The following is a 13,743-nucleotide window of genomic DNA, read 5'->3' as shown; positions in this document are numbered from 1 at the left end:
GTTGGTCATAAAATTGGGGGCTAAAAAGGAAATAACTCATGTTTTTTTTATATTAATCACTACAATTGTCTGTTTGAGTGGTTCCATTGGTCAGACATAACTAGATTATTTAAATCTACAACCCAACTCATATTTATAGATACTTTAGTACTTCCTAGTTTCCTAACTAATCTAGGAAAGTAGATAATTTCTTTCTAATAACAATTATAGATAAATACAAGAGATATTCTAAATATTGGAAACTTAATCTTTTAGATCTGCATATATCTCGGGATATTTTCTAATATCTTGAAATATGTTCAATTTTGGTTGACCGTGGATCTACACTTTCTCGATCTGTCACTTATCTCATGACCCCCCGCAAGTCAGAGCACAGAACTTTTGAAGTGTCCGACTTTAAGGAAAGATGAAATTACGGTTAAAAAGTAGCATACTTATATAGCGTTTCAAACTTGAACACTTCAACGGAAATAATCTTGGCTAGTGCCTGTTGAAATTTTGAGCACTTAATCGGCTTCTCTTGGCTTTCGCAAGACCTCCCTACTTTTCATTGTTTCATTAAATAATGACAAATATGTCAGTCAGACATGAACGTCCTCTTCCGTTACAATTACTTCAGTAAACTCAGCAAAAATAGGTGAAATCTTATTAACTGGACATTGAATGATTTAATGCAGCTATATTCGTTCTTTTATGATTTTTCGGTGATGATGTTTCCGAAAATTTTGACAATCTCAATTCTGAGATGAATGTAGTGTAACGCCAGTCTAGATTTCCAAGTCAGCCACCATGAAAACCTAAACTTAAAGAACAATAAACATATTCGATATATTCATCAAAAGAGACAAGTAACATCACACGTGAAGTTCATAAGAAACAATAAATCATCTAAAAGAAACTTTATTAAGTTCACAAAAGTAGAATGCTAATCCATCGACACTTGGGTCAGAAGCAAACGAATAAACGAAATTACTACTTAGGAGATGCAACTCCAAATAACTACCTAACAAAAGAAATAAAACCGCTACGAAGACTCCTCCAAGGGCTAACTACGACTTAAACAGGTGGCACTTTCTAATTTCCTTGACCTGAAAAATAATTAGCTGGATTAGAATCAAATAAGTAGATTTCCAAATCCCTAAAACCTTAATAGACAGTCACAGGATCCATCAAGTCTACTAGATTTCTCATTCTATATAAGTAATGGTGACAACGAGAGGCATATGCAAGTAACAGTTAACAAACAAACACAAGTGTTAAGGTAAGTTGGTATATCCAGGGAAATTAAATCATTCACCCGAACCCTCCTATAACCCACGTTGCATGAGAGTGGGTTCACAAAGTTATCCTTGTGTTAGCGTCGACCCCATACATAAGTCATACTTCTGTACGCCTTACCATGCGCACACATCGGTCATCGCACCAAACATTCGGTAGAGAAGGTCGAACCAACCACCAAACTCATCAACTTCCCCCCAACTCACCACAACACAACATCACAGACGCAAATCAGTAATCATATCATACACAATACTTTCATGTTCAACAATAGCATATAATGAGTTCATTAAATTTAACAAGAATTGGCAAATAACTTATCCATATTATAATCACAATATCAACGCATAATCTTCATGTTATTGCTGAATTTTAATCACAAAATTATATGTATTTATACCCTACTCATGTTAACAAGTGAGAGATGTCTAGTTATGAAAGTCGTACCCATTAGACGTAATAAGAAAGTGATTCATGTCACTATTATCAATGTATATATGTGACGCCCTGTGTCCCAAAATAGACACGACCATGCCGTGGCAACCTACAGAAGAGCCGAAAATCCGGCAGCATCTCCTCGGTAAATCGAACCGGTCGTACCTGTAACCTGTCATGCAAACCATACATTCGCATACACAAACACAACGGAAGCTAAAATGAAACATAGTTACTCTAACAAACTCTGGTTCAAAACCGAACCACCATAACTCACTTAACTCATCCTGCACAAATCAATACATCCTTATACAACCTATGTGATACATATATATGTTATATAGTTCTCTGTGAATAAAAGTATAACTTGAAATTAAAGAAAACCAAAGTGAAAAGAAATAACACCAAAGTGCCACCCTATCACAACCACTGCAATCCATCTGCTAACCCTACCACAGTAGATGATTCTAACCAGACTACTAAAGAAGTACCTGGACACTAAGAACTGGTAGGGGTCAGTAACTCACTGACACGAGTTAAACTGGTAGAGGAGTCCCAAAACAAAACTACGATAAAACCCTTTTCGCAAGTAAACATGCACACATATAAATATATATCAATCCTACTACTAACATACAATAGCAGACTTAACTGCCCACCCTTGGTATGCCTCTCAATTAATAGGGGGTTACGCAGAGAACTCTATTATACTTTGGTTAGTACCGTCCCATACCGGCATTTACCAAGGTACTCAAGTTCTCTCGAGAAAGTGGCTTACCCGTAGGTAGGTAATCCCCTCTCCCACTAGGCGACTCCACAGTCATTGAAAAGCTAACCTCGTGATGAATATATACACCTAGCTTAACTAGATAAGTTTTAGCTTCACCGAAGTCGAATAGTTAGGTCGTCCCTCCAGTATTCGGTTGAGACGAAAAGCATATTCTCATCGGCACCATAGCATGCAACTATTTCTTCTGATTTTGGAAAAGTATTTATTGTGTCAAAAACATAAATAGTACTTTTTTCTTGTGAAAACTTCCTTCACCCACAATCTCAGCAGCTTCGGAACTCGCCCGTTATGCTCTTGACTGAGATGGGCTTTTTAAAACATTACTTATCTTATCACATAGAAGTGGCACAACCAAGAGTCATATCATAACGTGCAGAGGAATCCCAATCACAAAACCAATCGGGCGGTCCGAGGTGTACAGCCTCTGAGGCCCGAGGTAAGAACAAACATGCTTACAATCCAATCAAGCGGTCAAAGGTAGCAAATTCCTGAGCCCCAAGAGTCCAACCTAAACGAGAACTCTGGCCAGAGAGTGGAGCACTACAACTGCCAAGACTCTCATGACTCGTCTCAGCCCACTTCACCAATCACATATAACATACGAAATCAATATGTTTTCAAAACATCGATTATCACAATCCGTTTCAAAAACCATTTCTCTAGAAATCATTCGTAAGACATGTTTGCATATATAAAACCATCGCATCAAGAAAGTAACGTTCACGATGCAAATCTCATCGAAATCAGAATCTAAATCATTAACACCATCAATAATCAATAATCAATAATCAAAACCAACGATACAACTTTCATTAATCAAGGGTTTAAATCATGCATATATGAACACCTACCATCTACACAATATGATGCATGCATATCTCCTACTTTTAGCATGAATCTAGACAATAATATATCTTGAAATATTTTCACATATCTTGAATTATTCTTAACCGTCGGATCTCCTCTTGTCGATCCGTCACGTACGTACACGTGTTACACACGTATCTCTTTTCTTGAACACATCTTCATCGTCGGATCTCTTCATCTCGATCCATCTTATATCACATATCCTACTATCCTATCCTTCAATCAATCTCTAGAGAAATCTCTCCCCAAAATATCCGGCCCATATCTTACGCCCAGAACTGGGAGATATCAGCGCTGCGCGACCTAAAGACTTAATCCCGAACTTTCTAGAAAGATCTCAGTCGGCCACATATCTTGAAGTGTTTAAGCCCAATTAAACTCCACGTATCTGAAGGAGAAAACTTCTCCTTTAGAGTCTATCACTCCCACAAGATATATAAAAAGTATCCTTGAACTTAGGAACTTTTGCTTATCAAAGATCCGGGATCGACTCAAAGAGAAACCCTAGATACGCTAAAGAGGAAACTTCCCTTACGGTTTGACAGCAACCGCCTAACCACTGCCACTAATTACAGTCGGCCTAACTTAGCCTATAAAAGGCCCCCCACATCGTCCTTCACAAGACACGATCTCTTCACCCTGAAAAGATCACCCAATACTCTGAGTTTCCATAACTCGCCCCCCAAAAGGATCGATCAATATTCATTCTTTTACTGCAAATGAGCACCCTGACTGTCTTGAGCTTCGGAGCGGTTTTCGAACCCTTTGAAGGTTTTTCCCCCTTGGGAACAGGCGAACAGGAGTAAGGAGCAAGGAGCGAGGAATTGGAGCGAGGAACAAGGAGCTGGATTAGAGAAACAGAGCAGAAAACTGGGGCTGAACAGAGGAATCTCTCCTCTCGTAACAGAATATACCATTATAACGGAGGCTTTTATGCATCAACTTCCTTTTTCATGCTGATTTAACGGGAGGCCAATTTTCGACATCAGCATTTGGCGCTAGAAGGAGGGGATCTCTCCAGCAAATCATCAGATTCGGTAACCCGAACCTCATTCAATACCTTTTTTAGAACTAACTATTTCCCTTAAGTTCCCCAGGCAAACATGTCCTTGGACGAACACACTCCACGGGGGACACCCCACAGGCTTCCCGACTCGGTCGAGGTTATGGCCGAACTGGAACAGCTCAAGGCTGAATACGTCCGAAGGGATCATGAGGCAAAACGATTAGAGGAAAGCCTCCGCAAAGCCGAGATAGCAAGGAAGGCTGCCGCACCCGAGGAAAAGAAAGAAGTGATCAAATCATACGCGAGAAAGCTCTTCTCGCCCAGCGACGCCTACACTTCCGGAACCCTGATTCTACAACCAGGCGACCAGATGCACCTGGAGAGCATCTTGGATGAACAAGACGTGTTGGACCCGAACCGACCTTACGTCCCCAAGAAGACGGGAATAGGCGAAGGATGCATGGACGACCCTACTATTTGCGACGTACTCTTACATCAGGTAACGGAATTGACAAGAGAAAGAGGGAAGGATAAGCTCTGGGGGAGGACGGTAATTCGACAGCCACCCCTCTGCCGGGAAATACTGGAGTCCGAAAAACTGAAAAACTTCAAATGTCCCACGCACGATCATTATCACGGTCTAGAAGACCCAGAGGTATTCATCAACAACTACGTTGCGATGATGAGCTTATGCACGACTAACTGAAACATATGGTGCGTGGTCTTCGCCACTATCCTGAAAGGACCAGCTCAGGCATGGTACCAGGCGCTAGCCCCGGGATCGATCAGGTCCTTTGTTCAGCTCGCCCAGTCCTTCTGCGAAGCCTTACAGGGAAGCACCATCATCAAAAGAGGAACCGAAGAGCTGTTCAATGTGGTATAAAGAAAAAGAGAGGCTCTGGCAAGCTCCTGGCAGAGATTTCGCAACCTTATGGTACATGTCCCCGACCTAGAACCAAAGGTCGCCTTACAGAGAGGCCTCAGACAGGACGACATAATCAGAGATATCTCGGGGAGGAAACCAGACACTCTCGTAGAACTGATAGAGAGACTGCAACAGTTTATTAGAAGAGAGGAAATTTATCTACGAATGAAGGAAGTGGCCAACATCCCATACGAGAGCGAACCTCCCCGAAAGAAGGAACGGGACGAAGCCAGACTGCCCAGGGATCGAGAGCGAGCCTGGAGGCCCAGACCTGACTTCGCCACCTACACCCCACTGATGAAAGGGAGGGAGGAAATCTTGCAGGTGTTGATAGCGAAAGAAAAGGCTGAGTTACCCAAACCCAACGATGACAGAGAGGAGTTCGGGCTCAGAGACATGACTGCGTGGTGCGCCTTCCATAGAGGTTACGGCCACAAGACCGACAACTGTCGGCACCTCAAAAATCTTATCGAAGAAATGGTGAGAAAGGGTGAACTGGATAAATACATCCAGGAAGAACAGTGACCCTACGAACACCGTAACAAGAGGCCAATAAACAGGGCAGGAATCGGATCGGAACCAGAAACTAACGAGCAGGGCTCGACTTTCAAAAAAGCAAACAAGAGCTTTGAGGATCCCGCCGGAGTGATGGGAAATATCAATACAATAGCAGGAGGACCAACCTCCGACGAAGTAACAACATCGTAAATATGCCAATGAGGCAAAGAACCCGTCAACCTGCTAATCAGACCTACCGTAGAAACACCACCCATCGTTTTTATTGATGATGATCTAGTTGGGGTAATAACTCCGCACGCGGATCCGTTGGTAATAACAACTGTGGTGGCCAATTGGAGGGTAGGACGCATCCTGGTCGATACAGGAAGCTCGACGGAAGTCATGAGTCGGACATGCTTCTAAAACTCGGGGTAAGTCAGCACTACCTCAAATCTTATAAGTCTTGCTTGACAGGGTTCAGCGACAACCAGGTCGAAACAGACGGAATAGCAACCCTGCCCGTACTAATCGGTGGAGGAGAATCAAAGAAAACAATAATGCTAAACTTCGCCATTGTCGACAAGATGTACGCCTATAACATCATACTAGGCAGGAACTTCCTGAGGGAGTCAGGAGCAATAGTTTCCATGAACCACCTCATGATGAAATTCCCAATTCCGGGAACGAATCTCATAGGGAGGGTCAGAGGAGACCAAAAGGTAGTCAGGGAATGCTACCTCATTTCCGCCCAGAGCTGCGAGGAAGAAGCGATCAATCCGATCACCGTTGGGGGAGACAAAGTGTTCTACGGTGACCCCACAGCGGACATGCAGAGCTGAGAAAATCAGGTCACCACTATCTCTAATCTATTTCCTTTTTTAAAGAAAGCCATTAGGCAAAAGAAGTAGCGCTACCAGCTACATATTTTATCTAATAAAATAAAATATTTTAGCAAAAGACGCTATAAAAGGAGGATTCCTAGTTAAACTCGCTCTAACTGAGCAGGTAGCCCTGATAGCGAAAGCTACGACCAGGGGACCCAAAAGGTAGCCTTGGTAGCGAAAGCAGCGACCAAGGGCCTTAATTTAAAAACAGCCCTGCTGGCAAAAGCCACGACCAGGGACAGGACAGCCTCGGTAGCCATGGCAACGACCGAGGGCCCTAAGGAGCAGTCCTAGTTAAACTGAAACTTTACTCGAGTAAAATTGACCCTTCACCAAGGTCCCAAGGAGAAGTCCAAGTCAAACTGATCGGCTCAAGCCGGCAAATGAGGTAGCTCCGGTAGCCACAGCTACGACCTGATGCCTCGCAAGGAGAAGTCATAGTTAAACTTAAAATCTTTACTCGAGTAAAACGTGGTCCTCACTGAGGATCTCGAGGAGAAGTCCTAGTTAAACTACAGCCCTGGCGAAGGTGACCGGGGGAATAAGGAGAAGTCGTTGCGAAGCTTGTCAGGCGAAAGTAGACAAAACAGCTCTGGTAGCCCAAGCTATGACCAGAGGTACGGGAGGACTTCCGGCGAAAACTAGTTGTGCTCAAGCCAACGAAACCAGCCCTGGTAGCGAAAACAATGACCAGGGTCTAAGGAGAAGTCCTAGCTAAACTAGTTGTGCTCAAGCCAACGAAACCGACACTGGTAGCGAAAGCAATGACCATGGGTCTAAGGAGAAGTCCTAGCTAAACTAGTTAAGCTCTTGTAGCGCCCAGACCTTCGACTCGGAGAATCGGACGAGTTGGATAGTCGAGCAGAACTAGTGGTTTGTTTTCGGATATGGTTTCAAATACTTATTTTGATTGATTCAGACAGGTCGTTGGATAGTTCTCGAAAAATTATGAATTTTGACTGGTCACACGAAATTATCGGACATGGTTTGGCTATCGAGTCGTATTCGACAATTTTCTTCGGTATCGAGTTAAGAGGGACAATATACTTTCTTCATGGTTGGTTGTGGGAGGAAGAAGAAAAGAAAAGGTTAACTAGGGGATCAAAAGGTAATCGATGGGGACTGAATTAGCAGATAATAAGATTAGAGGGACTGATTTATGAGGTATATAGAAATTATGGACTGAAAAGTAATTAAATTCTGTGGCACCCTATTTTTTTTTTTTTTTTTTTTTTTTTTTTTTTTTTTTTTTTTTTTTTTTTTTTTTTTTTTTTTTTTTGTTGAGAATGTGGCACCCTATTTGCAATCCAACATTCCAACAATCCAACCGAGTTTAAGCCTGACTGTGAATGTGTGCCGCATTTTGGGGGGAAAGAAATGGAATTGAGTAATATAATATGTGGACCCCACTTTACATGTATCACCAAGCCTATATTCCATTGGTTTCAAAAATCAATTTCAGAGACATGAAGCCGAGAGAACAAAAGAGGATTTTCTTTGCCTACAAGTGATTCGATTTTCTTTTATCGATTACTTCTTGCTCGCTGGTCGTAATTCGATGAAATTTGTTCCTGGTAATCCTATTCGACTTGTTCTACATATGCAAAAGAGGATTTTCTTTGCCTACAAGTAATTCGATTTTCTTTTATCGATTACTTCTTGCTCGATGGTCGGAATTCGATGAAATTTGTTCCAGGTAATCCTATTCGACTTGTTCTATATATTTAGTGGTTCAGAATTTTCAATTTCGTCCATATTTGGTGGTTTTATGATAGTTATTCGATAACTGTATAGTTGGTACTAATTCCTTTTGGGTTCATGATTTGGAGCAGTTATTCTTTATTTTCGTCGAATGATTTATGTTCAGGATGATGTTTAGGATATTATTGACTATTTTGGAGTGTCTATATATAGACGGGTTGCTGCCGAATTATTTTACTCCTCGAATTTCATATTTGAAATAGTTTTGGAAATGAGTTGGAATAGAGATGGTTACCCGAACTTTGTCATATTTCACATAAATGGATAGGTTGAGTTATGGATTCGTGACATTGGGTTCGTTTTATGATTGGATAGTTCAAGATTCATGGTATTTGGTGTGTTATATAATTTGTCAGCTTATGAAGACTCCGAAACGTATAATAGAGTTTATAGGTTATGGGTTGGTTCATAAGGTGTATCGGTTGTTCGATGGAACGCCTCAATGATCTCTTTAGTGCCCGATAGGACATTCCTAGTATAGTTTCATTCATTTTATGCATTCTTGCCCTGCAAGAGGACTCTTGACAGTTATATGACTATCAAATGACCGTTTTGCCCTTTCATATTTCAGTAGGACTTTTGTACTGCAATAGGAGCTCGATGAGGGGTGGAGCTTATTCAGTAGCACCATTGGAGGCGCAAGAAGAGGTAGGATCCTATGAATCTTACTTGGAGCACGGTATTCTCTGTTTCACCATTATATATATAGTCATTTTCTTCTTTTTATAGTTCTCTAGTTCAATTTATGATATGATATGGAATGACGTGAATGTATGTGGTGTGCTCTATGTTATGGATGTTTCTCTTTTCAAAACAAATTAGTTTTTCTGAAAGATAATCACATGGAGGCGGAATCGCTTGATCTGTGTGATCGTTTTGTGTGAATTGTAAACACGTGGTGGCGGAATCGCTTAAGCTGCGTGTATAACATGGAGGCGGAATCGCTTGATTTGTGTTACGTGTATTGATTGTTTGACGCCGGGCATTGGTTGGTCCCCTTGTTTATATTTCTGTTATGGACTAGCCATGAATTCATGTTAAGGGTTACACTCAGTGCGTGTGGCCAGCCGTTTTGTAACGACCATTCTTGTTTACCCGGAATGGGGTCCGAGAGAGATTGGGAGTTGGGGTATTCCGACCCTTGGAGTGATTAGGGGACTGACCAGTGCCATGTTTGTTTATTTATTCTGCTAAGCCACTGGTGAGTGTGGTTTGAATTCTGTAATGACTTGTGGTTAATACTTACAATGTTTTCACCGAACTGAAAGTGGGTGTTTACCCGAGTTTTCTTAATAAGAAAATACTAAATCCCTGAAAGTGGACACTTATAAAAGCTTGGCTTTAAACAGGGTTTACTCTACCTAGAGAGACAAAAACGCTTTTCTCCTTTGGGTTGATGGGACCTTTAGGAGGGCTCTGTTCTTGTAGTTTTGGGAGCCTATCAGATCATTTAATATTATTATAGGTTCATGCATATGTTTGGGTATTCTTCGAATGGTCAATGAGTTACCTTGCGAGGAAGTGTCAGATCTGGCCGGAGATAGGACGCGCCTCAAGACAAGATAATTGTATCGTCATGGTTATATGGCTCTACTAAGCGACGATACTCTTATAGTCGTCTGGGTAAGTCATGACATATTCTAAGCGTATCATTGCTTGGGTGAGATTTACTATTCGATGCGTATTGAGATCACAAGCCTGGGCGATGATGACGAAGGGAGAGTTACGGAAGCTCTTACAGGGGTATTACGTGGATCCATGTGTACACTGCAGTAGTCAAACGTTCGATAAAGCGCCGCCTGCCTACGCACTAACGAAGGCCTACTGGTTCTTCATAGCCGAATAGCAGGTGGCCCTAACTGAGGGTGTATTCAGTCGTGATCTTGGTAAGCTAGAAGAATTATCTTGCTATATTGCTTTGCTTCTTGTGCATAATGATACCCCTGTGTATATACATATCACTTATAACTATTGATATATCAAACTGTTGATTTGTGTGATGCGGGTAGGATGTCTAGGTATCCTACTGAGCTGACCTTCGGGTTATCTCATTCCTATTTGCTGTTGTTCAGTTGCAGGTATTGGTGACCCGGAGTGACATAGTTTACTTCGACAGCTCACATGCATTATGTAAGATTATAATTTCTATTATATTTTCAACATAATCACAACGTTAATATTACATATGTATCATCTAGAATAGTTAGGATCGTTCTATCACTTGTCTGTGATTGTACACATGTAAATAGTATGCACATTATCACTTTTTATTTGATGCTATTGTTATTTAGAAGTTTGTGAGATATGTATGAATGTTGACATGTTTTTCAGGTTTGATATGTTCAATTTATAGAGGAGACTCTGTCCAAATCCAGTCCCTTCTGTGAATTGTTCATATAACTGAATTCAAATTGTTTTTATCTTTATGAAAAACTATTTTTGGGTTACATATATTTTTCGAGCATATTTTCAAAAGGTTTAAACTATATTTGATTTTCCGTTGTGTTTGTTCTTGATTTGTAACCCGTGATGAGAGTGTTGACTTGGGTTTGAATTTGAAACTGGTTTGAGTTAGTATTAGACCGAGTTTCTTTTATAAACTGTCGGGCAAACCGTGATTCGAAACATGGGGCGTCACAGCTAAAGCCAATGAAACCAGCCCTGGTAGCGACAGCAACGACCAGGGGTCCAGGGAGTAATTTTAGCTAAACGGTTTAAAATCAAATTAATAAAAGACAACCCTGGGAGCGATAGCCATGATCAAGGGCAAATGTAGGTCCGAGAATCGTTATGATTTACGGAGCAGAGCTAATTTGGGTTTTATATTGCAGAAGGAAATAGTAAGATTAGGGCATGATAGATTAAGTCTAACGTTCTTTAGTTTGCAGAAGCGAGCATCCGGAGCATGCGTAGTAAGTTCAGGAATGCATTAGTAAGACTAGGATTTTAACAAGTAACTATCCCATATTAAGTATGCGTAGATATAAACAGGACCAAAAAAGGAGTATTAAGAAAGATACATCAGCAACCCTCTACGTGAAAAAAGCAAAGAGGAGAACAACTCAACACTCTGAAACAGAAAAGACACAAAAGTATAAAGGAAAAAAGGTAATTCTTTATTAAATCATAAGAAGGACCTATTACAGAAGAAATTGCAAGAACACCCTTAACCGTCGAGGGAAAAGAAAACAGACCCAAAAACCTGAGCGACTACAGAAGAGCCGTCAAAGAGTTTGAGAGAAGAAAAGTGGAAAGGCTGACAGGAACCACCATGCAGAGATGCTGCCAAGACAAGAAGACAACCAAGGGAAAAAATAACCCCCTCGTCGTCATCACCTTGTCCTGAGCACCTAAGCCGGAGGCAGTACTGGCAATCTTTACCCCTCCCCCCCCCCCCCCCCCCCTCGAGTTCAAACAAAATGGCTCGTGTGGTTACCACGACCATTATGAAGAAACCCATCTTTTACCACGGTCATTATGAAGAAACACTCAAATGATTAATTACCGAGAGACAAGACAGCCGGAGGGCAGCGGACTCAAGAGAATATCAACGGGTTTCAAGGTAACGCATCATATCCCCCAATAGCAAGACTCCACGCGTCCTCGCATGAAGGAATGAACTGCCATGTGCAGTAACCCAAAAGATCAACACCGAAAACTGATGTGGCGTGAAAATGCCACATTTAGGTCACTTAACTTTGATGAGTTAGTTCTTTTCGAGTTTTATTTCTAATTATTTATGTGTTTTCATTGGTAGGTAGTTTATTTGGGGTTTGGCGTGTAATTCGGAATAAAGAGAGCGAATTATCACATTTTCATCTTATGCGGCAAAAGGGAAGACAAGAGCACCAGGGGTATTTTGGTCATTTTGGTCAATATCAGAAGTCAAACAACAAGTGTGGTCAATGACGAGTCCGACGGTGAAAACGGAAGTCGATTCGGAGTTCGGACGGAAAAGTTGTGAATGAAAGAAGCCGAGGTTCGGTCTTGAAACAAGGATTCTATGAAGGCACCCCTTGGTTCTAAATGTAGAGACAAGATGAAGGCACTCCCTTGCTTTAGAAAGAAGCCCAACCAAAGAGCCTAAAGAGGAAGAGAACAATAGAGATTCTATGGGCACCCTTTTTGGTCCAAGTCAAAAGTCTTTTATGATGGACAAAGTCAAGGGTTTGAAGTAGTCTAAAGACTTAGTCAAACTTTGACTAAGTCTAGGGTTTGACTCACGTTAGAGAAAAGGGGTCAAAGACACTATTCATCATCTTCAACCAAGCACCAAGGAAGGGAGAGAGAAAGAGGCTAGGGTTTGTTCTTGAGGGTTCTTCATCACTAAAAGAGACACTTGAAAGAGAGGACATGAGAGAGAAGAAGGGGTAGCCGGCCTTAGCTTGGCCGGCCAAGCTAGGCCGGCCAAGCAAGGCCGGCACCACACGAGCTCGGGATGGCAGCAAGGTCGGCCATGTATAGCAGCTCGGATCAGCTGCAAGGAGGGACGCGCACAAGAGCAGCAGCAGCAGCACCGACCGGACGCGTTCACGGGAAGTGTACAGGAGCACGAGAAGTGTACAGGAGCACGGGCGGACCTGCAGCTCGGACTGCTCGGTACGGTATCCTCTCGCTCGGGCTGCAGCTCGGAACGGTCAAGGGACGTGCGCACATAGCTAGGGATAACCCGGGACAGCTCATGTGGCCGGATCTTGGCCGGAATTTCTTTTTCTTTGGCCGGACTTTTATGAGTTTTCCGGCAACTTTCTTGATCCAAAACTTTAGGGCTTTTGTTCCCCTCATCCTTGGCTAGCTTTCCATGTGGTTTGATTTGATTTTGGTTGAAAATTGCTTAGAGAGAGAAAGCTTGGTGAAGCTTTAATGGTGGTGGGTTTTAAATGAAGAAGATGATGCTGATTGCTAAGGGGAGATCTGATTTTTGCTCGGGGACACCCATTATGCACTGTTAAGGGGAAATCCAGAAATTTGCTAAGGGGAGATCGGTTGAACCTCATCTACTCATATTTTCCGACGAACCTAGCCTCGAACTACATTGAAAAAGGGGGATTTCTCATCATCTTCTTTTCATTTATTACTTATCACCATGTTTAGCTAAATCAAGTGTGTCGATTATATGGATGAAATGTGATGAATTTGTGATTATGTTTGATATGATTTAATGTTTTGATAATAAATTGATGTTCTCTTATTTTGATTACTTGTTTCAATCGTTTTTCATGTGTCTTATCAAGTACTTCGCATAGTTAATCGATTAGGCAAAGTGATCGATATCGATCGTAGTCTAGATTCAAATTTC

Source organism: Eschscholzia californica, unplaced genomic scaffold (genome assembly GCF_041429995.1).
Source record: "Eschscholzia californica isolate CP2 unplaced genomic scaffold, dmEscCali1.0.p SCAF_3, whole genome shotgun sequence".
Taxonomy (NCBI): domain Eukaryota; kingdom Viridiplantae; phylum Streptophyta; class Magnoliopsida; order Ranunculales; family Papaveraceae; genus Eschscholzia; species Eschscholzia californica.
The sequence above is the reverse complement of the archived record's forward strand: the minus strand, read 5'-3'. Positions refer to the sequence as shown.